The sequence below is a fragment of the Chionomys nivalis genome, chromosome 3, assembly GCF_950005125.1.
Source record: "Chionomys nivalis chromosome 3, mChiNiv1.1, whole genome shotgun sequence".
Classification (NCBI taxonomy): Eukaryota; Metazoa; Chordata; class Mammalia; order Rodentia; family Cricetidae; genus Chionomys; species Chionomys nivalis.
In genome coordinates, this window is record NC_080088.1 from 86777600 (window position 1) to 86789172 (window position 11573).

The window sequence follows — 11573 nt, forward strand, 5'->3', positions numbered from 1 at the left end:
GATCCGCCTGCCTCTGCCTCCCGAGTGCTGGGATTAAAGGCGTGCACAACCTTACTTCTTCAAACATCCTTTCTAAAGTATCTTTACTTGAATCAGATAACAAAATGTCATCCATGTAATGATAAATTATGGACTTGGGGAATTGTTTACAAATTATTTCCAACGGCTTACTTACAAAATATTGGTACAATGTAGGACTATTAGGCATCCCCTGTGGGAGGACAGTTCATTGATATCTCCTATTAGACTGAGAATTATTATAAGTAGGCACTGTGAAGGCAAATTTTTCTCTATCCTTTTCTTGTAACGGTTTAGTGAAAAAACAATCTTTCAAATCAATAACTATAAGAGGCCATCCCTTTGGTAATAGAGAAGGCAAAGGAATTCCGGATTGTAGTGGGCCCATAGGTTGAATTACCTTGTTGACAGTTCTTAAATCTGTCACCATTCTCCATTTACCAGATTTCTTTTTTTTACAACAAATACAGGAGAATTCCAAGGGCTGGTTGATTCTTCAATATGGTGAGTACCTAGTTGCTCTTGCACCAGCTGTTCCAGTGCCTGTAATTTATCTTCAGCTAGAGGTCACTGTGTGTGATCCATATTGGCTTCTCAGTTAGCCATTTTAAAGGTAGGGCTGTTGGTACCTCTAAAGGTTTGGTATTTGCTGTATGTTCTTGTACAGCCTGAATGGCTGGTGACCTTTTCCCATAATACCTCATCATATCTTTCCCAGAATTATGAGTTCCTGGAACCACAGGAATGTTAATCTGGGTATTCCATTGCTGTAGCAGGTCACGGCCCCCATAAATTTATTGCAATCTTGGCTATATATGGCCTTAGTCTTCCTATTTGCCCTTCGGGCCCTATGCATTCAACCCATCTTGTGCTTTGTTTTACATGAGATAGGGTTACAATTCCCAGGAACTGAACATCTACCTCTTGAAGAGGCCAATTCGGATGCCAAGATTCTGGAGTAATGATACTTACATCCGCACCTGTGTCTAATAAGCCTTCAATAAAAATGCCATTTATACAGACTCTTAGCTCTGGTCTTTGATCATTAATAGAAGTCTGCCAAAATATATGTTTATTCTGTCCTACTAGGTTTTTTGACTCATCCTCCATGTGTAATTTATCATTTAGACCAATATTATTTTTACAGCAGAAATTGGAGCTTTTAATTTTCTTGGTGAGGCACGTTCTCCACTGTGACTGGGAATGATTGGGCCACTGTTGGCTTGGGGGCCTGCGAGAGGCCCCTCAAGGAGTTTCCCGCTGATATTGGGTTGCCCTGTCTGTCTGTTGTTGACCTGCATTCATTGGACCAATGTTGGCATTTACCGCATCTCCTACATATACCTGAAGGCCGAGGTCTCCTATTTTTGTCATTCCCAGAAGAGATATTATTCCTAGAAATTCTCTGCCTGCAATCCCTATTCAGATGTCTTAATTTACCACAATTAAAACACCTGACAGTTTGATGTCTCCTCATTGCTTTGGAATCGCTTCTCCTACCCAAGATTCATCATTATAGCTAAACATCTCAACATTCATCATATGCTGAATCCATTCATCCTTAGGTGCTGATCTAGACCTTAAAGGCCCAAATATCTTTTTGCAATCTATGTTTGCATTTTTGAAAACTAGAGATTCAAGAACTATTCGTCTAGCTTCTGGGTCTGGTACCCCTATATCCAGAGTCTTAATTAATCTTTGCAAAAAGTCAATAAAGGGTTCTCTCTGTCCCTGCCTAATCCTGGTATATGATTCAACCCTTTTTGCTGGATCTTGTATCCTATTCCAAACATTTAAAGCTGCTTGGTGACATAGACACAGTACTTCTTGGTCATAAAGAGTTTGAACCTGTGGATCAGCATATTCTCCTGCACCAAGAATTTGATCTTGGGAAACCTCCACACCTTTTGCTCTTCCTTGCTGTTCCATATGTTTGGATTCTTCTCCGAAATAGATTCCAAATATCAAGGAAGGTCCATCATCTAAAACTGCAGACACTAACTGATGGAAATTATGGGGGGTAGCTCTAGCATTAGAAGCCCAAGTCCTTATCATTTCCTTAACATATGCAGAGTGCAAGCCAAAATTAACAATAGCTTGCTTAATTTCTTTCAGATCATTCATTGCTATTGGCGTCCATCTAGCTTCTCTGACTCCCTTTGAGCCTTTAGAAGTTGACACTTTGTCAGAGTTAAGTATAGGGTATGTCGCTAAAACCCTGGGTAAGCCAGTTCTAATAGCTGGTGGTGGCATTGTATCCTGTCCTTGTGCCTCCTTACCCTGTTCACCAGCTCTAATAATTTCTTCAATCTTTTCAAATCTTTTTATCATTGTCTCTCTTAAATTGTGAATCTCCTGACCTGTGTATGTTTCTAGTGATTTCACTGAGGTATCATTTTTTTGGTCCCCATTCTGCACCTGTGATTCCAAAGCTTTAATTTTTTCCTTCAAAGATAACATGTCCTCCTTAAACTTTTCTTGTATATCATGTAGATTCCCATCTTGGAGGTACATTCTGTCTGTTACCTTATCAAAACTTTGTGATAACGTCTGAACATCAAATTCAACAGCCTGAACCCTTTCAGGTAACTTTCTAGTACCCTTGGATATGGAGTCAATTTTGTCTATCATAGTATCCACTTGTTCAGATAACCTCTGATTTTCAATAATTTTAATCCTGTCAATTAGTTGTTCATTATTAGTTTGTAAAGATTCTATCGTTCTTAGGAGTGCCATATTCTTCCTTAATGATAGAATATGGAAAAGAAAACTGAAACCTAGTAACAAGCAAATTAAAGTATCCCCATAATCATATAAACCTTGTATGATATACTCCATTGTATTAGTAAACAAAGCAGTAAAATTTGCGTTAGAAACGAAAACTGCCATATTACCTATTATCCAGCAGGTGGCGCTGTTGCCAAGTTGCGAAGAAAATGGGGTCCTTTTTCAGTGTCCGCCTTAGTAGATGTTAAAAACTGGAAAATGTGAGTTTCTCAACAAAGTAAATGTAATTAAATCAATTCCATAGACGAAACCAGAAACACAGAATCTAGGGGTAGAGAAGAGCAACCTGGAAGCCGCTTATGCCTGCACATGACAGAGTCACCCCAAGGGGTTGCAGCTTTCAGCAGCTGCTTGTGCTCTGGTTTGCGCCACTCAAGCACTGTGCTTGCAAGGGAGGTTTAAAAACGACTCAGAAAAGAGCAAACCACGCGGGCAGAGACTACGCGGGCCTGTGGAGTTTAAATCCACATGGGGAGGCAAACGATAGGGTGCGTGGGGACTTGAAGTCAATCTGAGGTGTTTAAAGGGAAAATATAAAGAACTGCAGCAAGAAAAGCCACTGTGTAATAATTTATGTTAAACTGCTCGCTCCACGCACAAGACACAGGCCGCAATGCACAGGCCACAAGGCAAAGGCCGCGGCTGAGGGAGGGAGGGCTCACGCCAAGCCGAACTGGCAGCAGGCAGCAGAGTGGGGGAAGGATGCCTAAACCAAATATTGGGCGCCAGATGAAGGCGAAGGCGTAAGTCACAAACAATCCCACACCAGTTTGGAATTATGATTAATAGAATGGTTTATTTAAGGGGAAAAAAACTTACAGATCATCGTCCCAGACAACAGCCCTCTGTGCAATCAGGAAGGGAGTCTAATCACCCGAAGCGGAGCAGGAAATAAGAGAGAGAAAGGAAGGAAGTGGCCGCTTTTTTAAAGAGAGAGAGACCACGCCCCAATGGGCTGGTATCTCAGTGGCTATTGGCTGGAGGAGTGGAAGGACCTCCCGCAACAGAAAGGGGAGAAATACTCATCTTTTTAATTCCTCTAAATGCAGTAGGATAGACTCCAAAAATTATTAAATACCCAGAATAAGCCGGGTGGTGGTGGTGCACACCTTTAATCCCAGCACTCGGGAGGCAGAGGCAGGCAGATCTCAGTGAGTTTGAGACCAGCCTGGGTTAAGAGATAAAGCACTGGGCTCTGTATCTCTAAGCCAAATTCCTTTCAAGAAGAGTTCATTGGCAGTTAGCTAGTGGTAAGCAAGCAGATAATAATTTGTGCTATGCATACCTTTATGTTTATAAATCTCCAAAGTAAATGAGTGGAGGATCACCAGGGTTGGGAATGCCCACTTTGAATTGGTCTATAGTGTGTCTTGTTAGTATTCAGTTGTATCAAAATCTAAATTTGTCTTATCAAACATGTCAAATTCAACAATTCATTGGGAATTTCAAACTTTTCTTAGACAAGTTATAACAATTTTCTAGTCATTAACATCTTATAGTGAACTAAAACATTAACAGTTCAATGCCATAACACAACTAAACAGGACAATACCATAATACAATTTGTCAAATCATGATTGTCTTAAATCCATCCTAAACAAAAGGTTTCTATGATAGGTGAGGGTCCAAGTGCAATGCTTCTTTTAAGCATTTGTCACAGTGTCTGAGCAGCAGCAAAACCCTTAGGCTACTCTCCTCATAGCTGAAGAGGGGCTCTCGTCACTACTTGTAATATGTCTTTCTTTCCGCTCAGGTGAAAATTGAAGTCTCAGTTCTCAGGTTCTTTTAACATTTCAACCACAGACTTAATACCTCATTGGAAATCTGAGTTCTTTGTCCAGAAGTAAAAGGAGTCAAGTGTTCAGTCTGTTTCTGCTCTGGTTCCAAAGTAAACAAGACTCACTACTTCTGGGAGTTTGTGTAGCAATTTTATCAAACATCTAGGAATCATCAGTCATCACCAAGATCTTTCACTTGTCAGATTGCAGCATGGTGTTGTGAGTCAGGAACACTGGTTCAGGTATCCCTTTCCTTGGCCTGCAGCATGGTGGTATGAGGAGGTTGTGATCAGGGGTTCAGGAATCTCTTTCTGCTTCTCTTGTGGAGTCATCTGAAGGTGCGATATCATCAGACTGGTACACCTGTGTTGGAGGCATCTAACTAAATGTTCTGGAAGCAATCTTGCTTGATACTTATCCTGTGAGAAAACACAGACATACCCTCAACCCCATATTAACACAGGATTTGGTCCCTTTCATAATCCAGTGCAAGAGTTTCTCCACCTTTCTGTAGCAAAGGTTGCCTTTGTGCCATCATGACAAAATCTGCCCACAGCAGATTGCTATTGAACATCCATATCCAAGAAGTTTACTGTAAAAAGTACAGGATTCAAGGCATTATGTGGCATTTGAGGATATAATTCTCCTGCTTTTATTTTTCAAGTTGCCCTTTCAAGGAGCCATGGGCATGTTCTGCAATTCCTTATCCTTGAGGATTATAAGAAATACCTGTCAGCTGGGCGGTGGTGGCACACGCCTTTAATCCCAGCACTTGGGAGGCAGAGGCAGGCATATCTCTGTGAGTTCGAGACCAGCCTGGTCCACAAGAGCTAGTTCCAGGACAGGCTCCAAAACCACAGAGAAACCCTGTCTCAAAAAACCAAATAAATAAATAAATAAATACAAATACCTGTCTTAAATTTAATATTTCATGGGGAAAAAAAAGTTGCTAAACTGCTTTACTAACATATCCAGACCCATTATCCATCTTTATGATTTGTGGGGTTCCCATACATGAGAAGCCTTTTAAGCAATGAATTATTACATGCTTAGTGGCTTCTCCAGTTTGTGCAGTGGACATCAGGTATCTGAGTATGTGTCAGTTGTCACATGCACATTACTTAATTTTCCAAACTCTGCAATGTTAGTAACAATCATTTGCCATGAATGATTAGGAAGTAGGCCGCAGTGATTAACTTCCAGATGAGGTACAGGTAAATACTGTGAGCACATATCACATTGCTTAATAATTTGGCAGACAGCTTCTCTTGTTAATCTAAATTGTTTTCTTAAATTTATACTGTTTTGATGATGAATAGCACGTGATTCCTGAGCTAGATCCACCAGAGATACAGCAATTATTTTTATAAGCTTATCAACTGAAGCAGTACATTCAGCTAATGGACCGGGAATATTAGAATGCATTCTGCTATGACCTACAAAGCATGGCAATCTACATTGTTGTATGGCATTTTGAATTTGCTGGACTAGCATCTTAACTTGTTTGTTGCTAGCCCCAATATAAGGAACAGTCCCTAGGACCTGGACAGCATTAAATATATATCAGCAGTCAGTATATTGATTAAATGCCTTTTGTGGCAAAAAGTTGAAACACTACAGACACAGCTTGCAGCTCAGCTATTTGAGTTGAGGTCAGTTCTGGTGGTTCTACATGTTCTTCACCATTAACCACATATGCAGCTCTTTCATTGGAAGAACCATCTGCAAAAATTAGTGTAGCATCCTTTAAAGGACCTTTTTGCTAAACTTTAGGGAAAATAAAGGAATGCAGTTGAATGAATTGTAGCAACAGATCAATTGGGAAAAGATTATTAACCTGGCTTTCAAACCAAGCACATATGGTTATCCATTAATCACTATATTGAAATAACCAGTCAATCTGTTGCTTAGCATAAGGAACATTGATCATATCGAGTTCCTTACCAAAATATTTCTCAGATTCCATCCTGCTCTTCTCTGCTGAGCAAGATACTGCTTCAAAATAATGGTTTAATGCCTTAACTGATGAAACAGCAAGGTGCAACCATAGAAACAGACCATTTTGCCATAACACTGCTGTAGGGGTAAGTTTTGTAGGCGATATACATATTTGCCAAGGCTGATCATAATTAATATACTGTACTTGCTGTTTCTGTATACCTTACTCTACCTGGTAAAGTACCTGTCTGGCAGCTTTTGTAAGTTGTCTAGTGGAATTTGGATCACTGTTCCCTTTAAGAATTTCACTTAGTGTTTCATGGTCTCCCATGGAATATTTTAAATAAAAGTTTTACCATTGGATTTTTTATATAAAGTTTGTAAACTATCTTTGTAATCCAAACTTCAAGTATGCTTAGCTGACAGGCTTAACTTGCTCACTTACATTTTCACAGACACTTGACTGGCCTGAATCTGCGGTTTCCTGAGACTACTTCTTTGCAAGACTTTCAGGCTTGGAACTGGGATTTGGTCTTGATGTTGGGTCATATGGTGGGGCACAAGTCATGCTCCCTCTCCACTGCTTGGCTGTACTGCCTGCATACTTGGGAACAGGTGGCTGGTTGCTCATTACCTGCTCTGCCTGGACACAGGCTGCACTTTTTATTGTAGTGCCCAAATTGCAGGGACCCCAAGAAGATCACAAGAGACACAGACTTACAGAAATGCAAAAGCAAGGTTTAATCCTGTAGTACAAATCGTGATAGGGACCTTGTCTAGCACAATGATGCAGCAGTGGTTGGAAGAGGTATCTCATCGTTCTTAGGCTGGGTTTGTAAAGACAAAAAACTCACAGATCTATTGTTATGGGCTTAAGGGGTACAGGTGACTCTCTGATTGGCTCCAGTCTAGGGGATTTCCTACTCTGCTGACAGCCACCTTGGGACCTAGCACAAAATAGAGTTGGTTTTGTCCCTTCATTTATGTTCAGCAGTCCCATTAGAGGCTAATGTTAGAAGCGGCTGACAAATTTACAGGCTCGCAGGTGTCCACCATTACAGTTGCTCTGAGACCTCCATGTGAGAACACAAGTTTAGGCAGGCATAGCCATGCCATTTTAGCTCTAGCTTTCAAAATACATCCAAGCGACAGTAAAGATAATGAATTCTATTTCTTTGTTCTATATTTACAAGTATTTACAGTATTACTCCTGATTTTATGCCCTGCCTTTCTTTTTCCTTTTTTATGTCTACTATTTATTTCTGAGTGCTCAGTCTTTACCTTTCCACTTGTGGTGCAATTTTCTTGTGGGATCCCTCACATACTCCCTTATCTGGTCATGATTTAATTTTGGTAAGTTATATTCATCCAGAAAATTGTCCATTTTCTTTAATTTTTCTAATTTTGTGGAGTACAAGTTTTTGAAATGTGGCCTAATGATTGATTCTTTGAATTTCTTCCATGACTGTTGTTATGCCTACCTTTTAATTTTTTTTTTTTTTTTTTTTTTTTTTGGTTTTTTGAGACAGGGTTTCTCTGTGGTTTTGGAACCTGTCCTGGAACTAGCTCTTGTAAACCAGGCTGGTCTCGAACTCCCAGAGATCCACCTGCCTCTGCCTCCCAAGTGCTGGGATTAAAGGCGTGCGCCACCACTGCCCGGCCTCCCTTTTAATTTCTGATTTTGTTAATTTGAATATTCTCTCTTTGTCTTTTGGTTATTTTTCAGCTGTTCTGTTAACTCACTAGTGTGGGAGTTTTCCAGCTTCCTTTTGAAGGCCGTTAGAGCTATGAACATTCTTCTCATCACTGCTTTCATTATGTCCCATAATCAATCACTGGTCATTAAAACCCTTAATATAAATGGACTCAACTTATCTATAAAAAGACACAGGTTCACAGATTGGATATGAAAATAGAATACATCCTTCACTGCGTATAAGAAGCACATCTCAACCTCAAAGACTGATATTGCATCAGAGAAAAGGGTTGGGAAAAAATTTTCAATCAAGTGGACCTAAGAAACATGCTGGTATAGCTAACAAAATAGACTTCAAACTAAAATCAATCAAAAGGGACAAAAAAATGACATTTTATACTGCTCACAGGAAAAATACATCAAGAGGAAATCTCAATACCGAACATCTATGCCCCAAATACAAAGGCACCATCATAAATAAAAGAAACACTACTAAAGCTTAAATCAGAAATAAACCCCACACACTAATAGTGAGATACTTTAACACCTAATCACACCACTGGACAGGTCTCTCAGACAGAAAATGACCAGAGAAATAAGGGAACTAAGAGATGTTATGACTTAAATGGACTCAACAAACATCTATAGAACCTTCTATCCAAGCATAATAGAATATACCTTCTTTTCTGCACCTCATGGATCCTTCTCAAAAATTGACAAAGCAAACCTCAACATATAAAGAAATTGGAATAACCCCAGGTATCTTATTGGATCACCATGAATTATATTAAAATTCAACAGCAACACTAATTACAGAAAGTCCATAAACATATGGAAATTAAACAATGGTCAACTGAATCAACAATGAGTCAAGGAAAAAATAAGAAATTAAAGATTTTTTAAAATTCAATGAAAATGAGCACACAACATACCCAAATTTAAGAAAGGTTTTTATGAGCTTCAAGTGGTCAGTTTAGATTCTCCAACATCATCACAGGTAAATATAAACTCAAGTATGTATTATTTATCTTCAGTTTCTTTTCCCACCTCTGTAATTTTTTTTAGAAGGGTGAGAAACTTTCCCTGTCTCCCTGGCCTCGATTGCCTTTCTTTCCTCTCCCAAAATTTCAAGTATGCACCAAAGAGAGAATGTTTCTTCTCTAAGAGTCTGTCACTTCATATTCTTCTATTAACATATATTTATTCCACCAATTTTATAATCATTTGAGGTGTTAGTGTTTGCTCTTGCTCTGGCCGGGCAGTTTCCTCTCCACAGTTGTGTGCTTTGACCTCCAGCTCTCCCTGCAAGAGGCCCCTGTGCATTGTCCTGACACACACTGCTCCAAGGCTGCCTGCAGGTCTCACAGAGTCTGAGACAGCCTGTTTTTCCCTGGTCTCCATGGATTTTTACTGTGTTCCAGCCTTTAAGACAAGACCTACAACTTTGCTGGTGTGGGAGTTTTCCAGCTTCCTTTTGAAGGCCTTTTGAATCTCTGCATGAGCTCCTTCTCCAACCCATTACTAAACCTTTCAGAGACTCCGCCAAGCTCTTATCCAGGCTCCAACTCTTCATCTCCCAGATTTAACTTGTCCTTTCTCCCTCTATGTAACAGAGAAGGAGGGATATGTCCTTGGTGTCCTAGGACATCAGCTGGGACCGTCATTTTCACCTGTAGGGTACCTGTCAAAGAAGATGGACCTCATTACACAGGGCCGGGCACCCTGCATACGTGCTTTAGCGGCCACTGAGCTTCTAATCCATGAGTCAAAGAAACTAACTTTTGGGTCACCAACCACTGTCTTCTCCCACCACAATCCATCCCATCTCTTAATTTAAAAGACTTACACAGCTTACCCTTTTCCCGTGTTCTTTCCCTACAATGGCACTAGTAGAAGGTGCCTCACTCAGTTTCCGATGCTGCCCACCTTTTAATATCTCAAATCTCCTACATCAGCCAAACATTAATTATTCCGCATCTCACACCTGAAATGGTTTTAAAAAGTATTATATTGCCCCAAGATTCTAATTCTGCTTTTCTGAAATTTTATTCAGTTTTGTGCTTTTTCTCTGCGTGTGTGTGTGTGTGTGTGTGTTTATGCCTATGTAGACTATGTAGCACATATTTTGAAACTCACAATGATATTCTTTTCACTCTGTCTGGAGTAATGGTACTTCAAGTATTCTGGAGAAATAGTTTTAATGGTGTATATCATTGTCTTATGTATTTGTTGTGGTTACTTTTACAAACTAATTGTAATCATTATTTCATATATATTGGAGTTTCTCCAGTATACATGTCTTTGTGTCCCATTCATGTATGGTGTCTAAGAGACCAGGAGATGGTACTGGAGATACAGATACTACTGGGCTTCAATATATACTGGAAATGAAACCTGGTTACTCTGGAAGAATCTTCAGTACACTTAACTACTAAGGTATTTTCCACCCCAAGCTTTCTCTTCTTCATTGTTTCCTGTCCAAGACAGCCTAATCACAGTCAGACCCCTGATACTGATTTGAAACAACTGAACTCCCGTCCATGTGAATAAGCCACCAGTAGGGGTGAAGTTCCTAATTGTTTATCAAATACAGTATTGTCAGCCCCTAAGCCATAAAACTACAACTAATAATACAATCTCATCAGATTGTAATCTGATATTTCAGCATATTTGTTCACACATACTTAACAAGTAAAACACTACAAGGGAAATATTTGGGAAGATATGGAGGAAGACCAAATAGAGGAAAGTGATGTTATGTCTTTTAATTAATAATGTACAGAGATAAATTTTAAATGAAAGAAGTGGGTCTTGAGAAAAGGCTCAGCAATTAAGAGTTCTGGGTACTGTTACAGAAGACTGAAGTTCCACTCCGTACCCCACATGGTAGGTAAGACTTGGCATAACTGTAGTCTCTGCATTATTGTCCCTTCTTCTGAGCTCTACAATTACTGTGCACATATATATACATCCACACAAAATACATATAACTAAAATTTTCAAAAATAATTAGAGAAAATAAAGGAGTCAAATTCTCTAGAGTAATGCCACAACCCTGAGAAAAGAAGCAGGCAGGGTTAGTTAAATAAACTAATTCTGGTCTTCCATGGAAGCAGCTATGGCCTTCTTCAAAGCCAGCCTGCACAGAGACTGTTGAACAGGAGAATCACTCCACTACATATTGTGTAGTGGACTGTGCAAGCCACGCACATTGTGACCAAGGGGAAGAAGGCCATGTGTCTATGGGCTGCAGGAAGATAGCTGGGTCATCTACTGGAGACAGAGTAAATGATATTGAAATTCATATTTCTGCAGGACCATAAATTCTGGATCGAGTATGGGAGCCAGAACCAAGA

At 39.8% G+C, this 11573-nt stretch overlaps 1 protein-coding gene across 1 annotated transcript in view; it reads right to left on the bottom strand.

Annotated features, from left to right (window-relative positions):
* LOC130871005 (zinc finger protein 431-like) overlaps positions 1-11573 on the bottom strand; it is a 230268-nt gene that overhangs the window by 104568 nt on the left and 114127 nt on the right. The gene's annotated exons all lie outside the window — the stretch shown is intronic.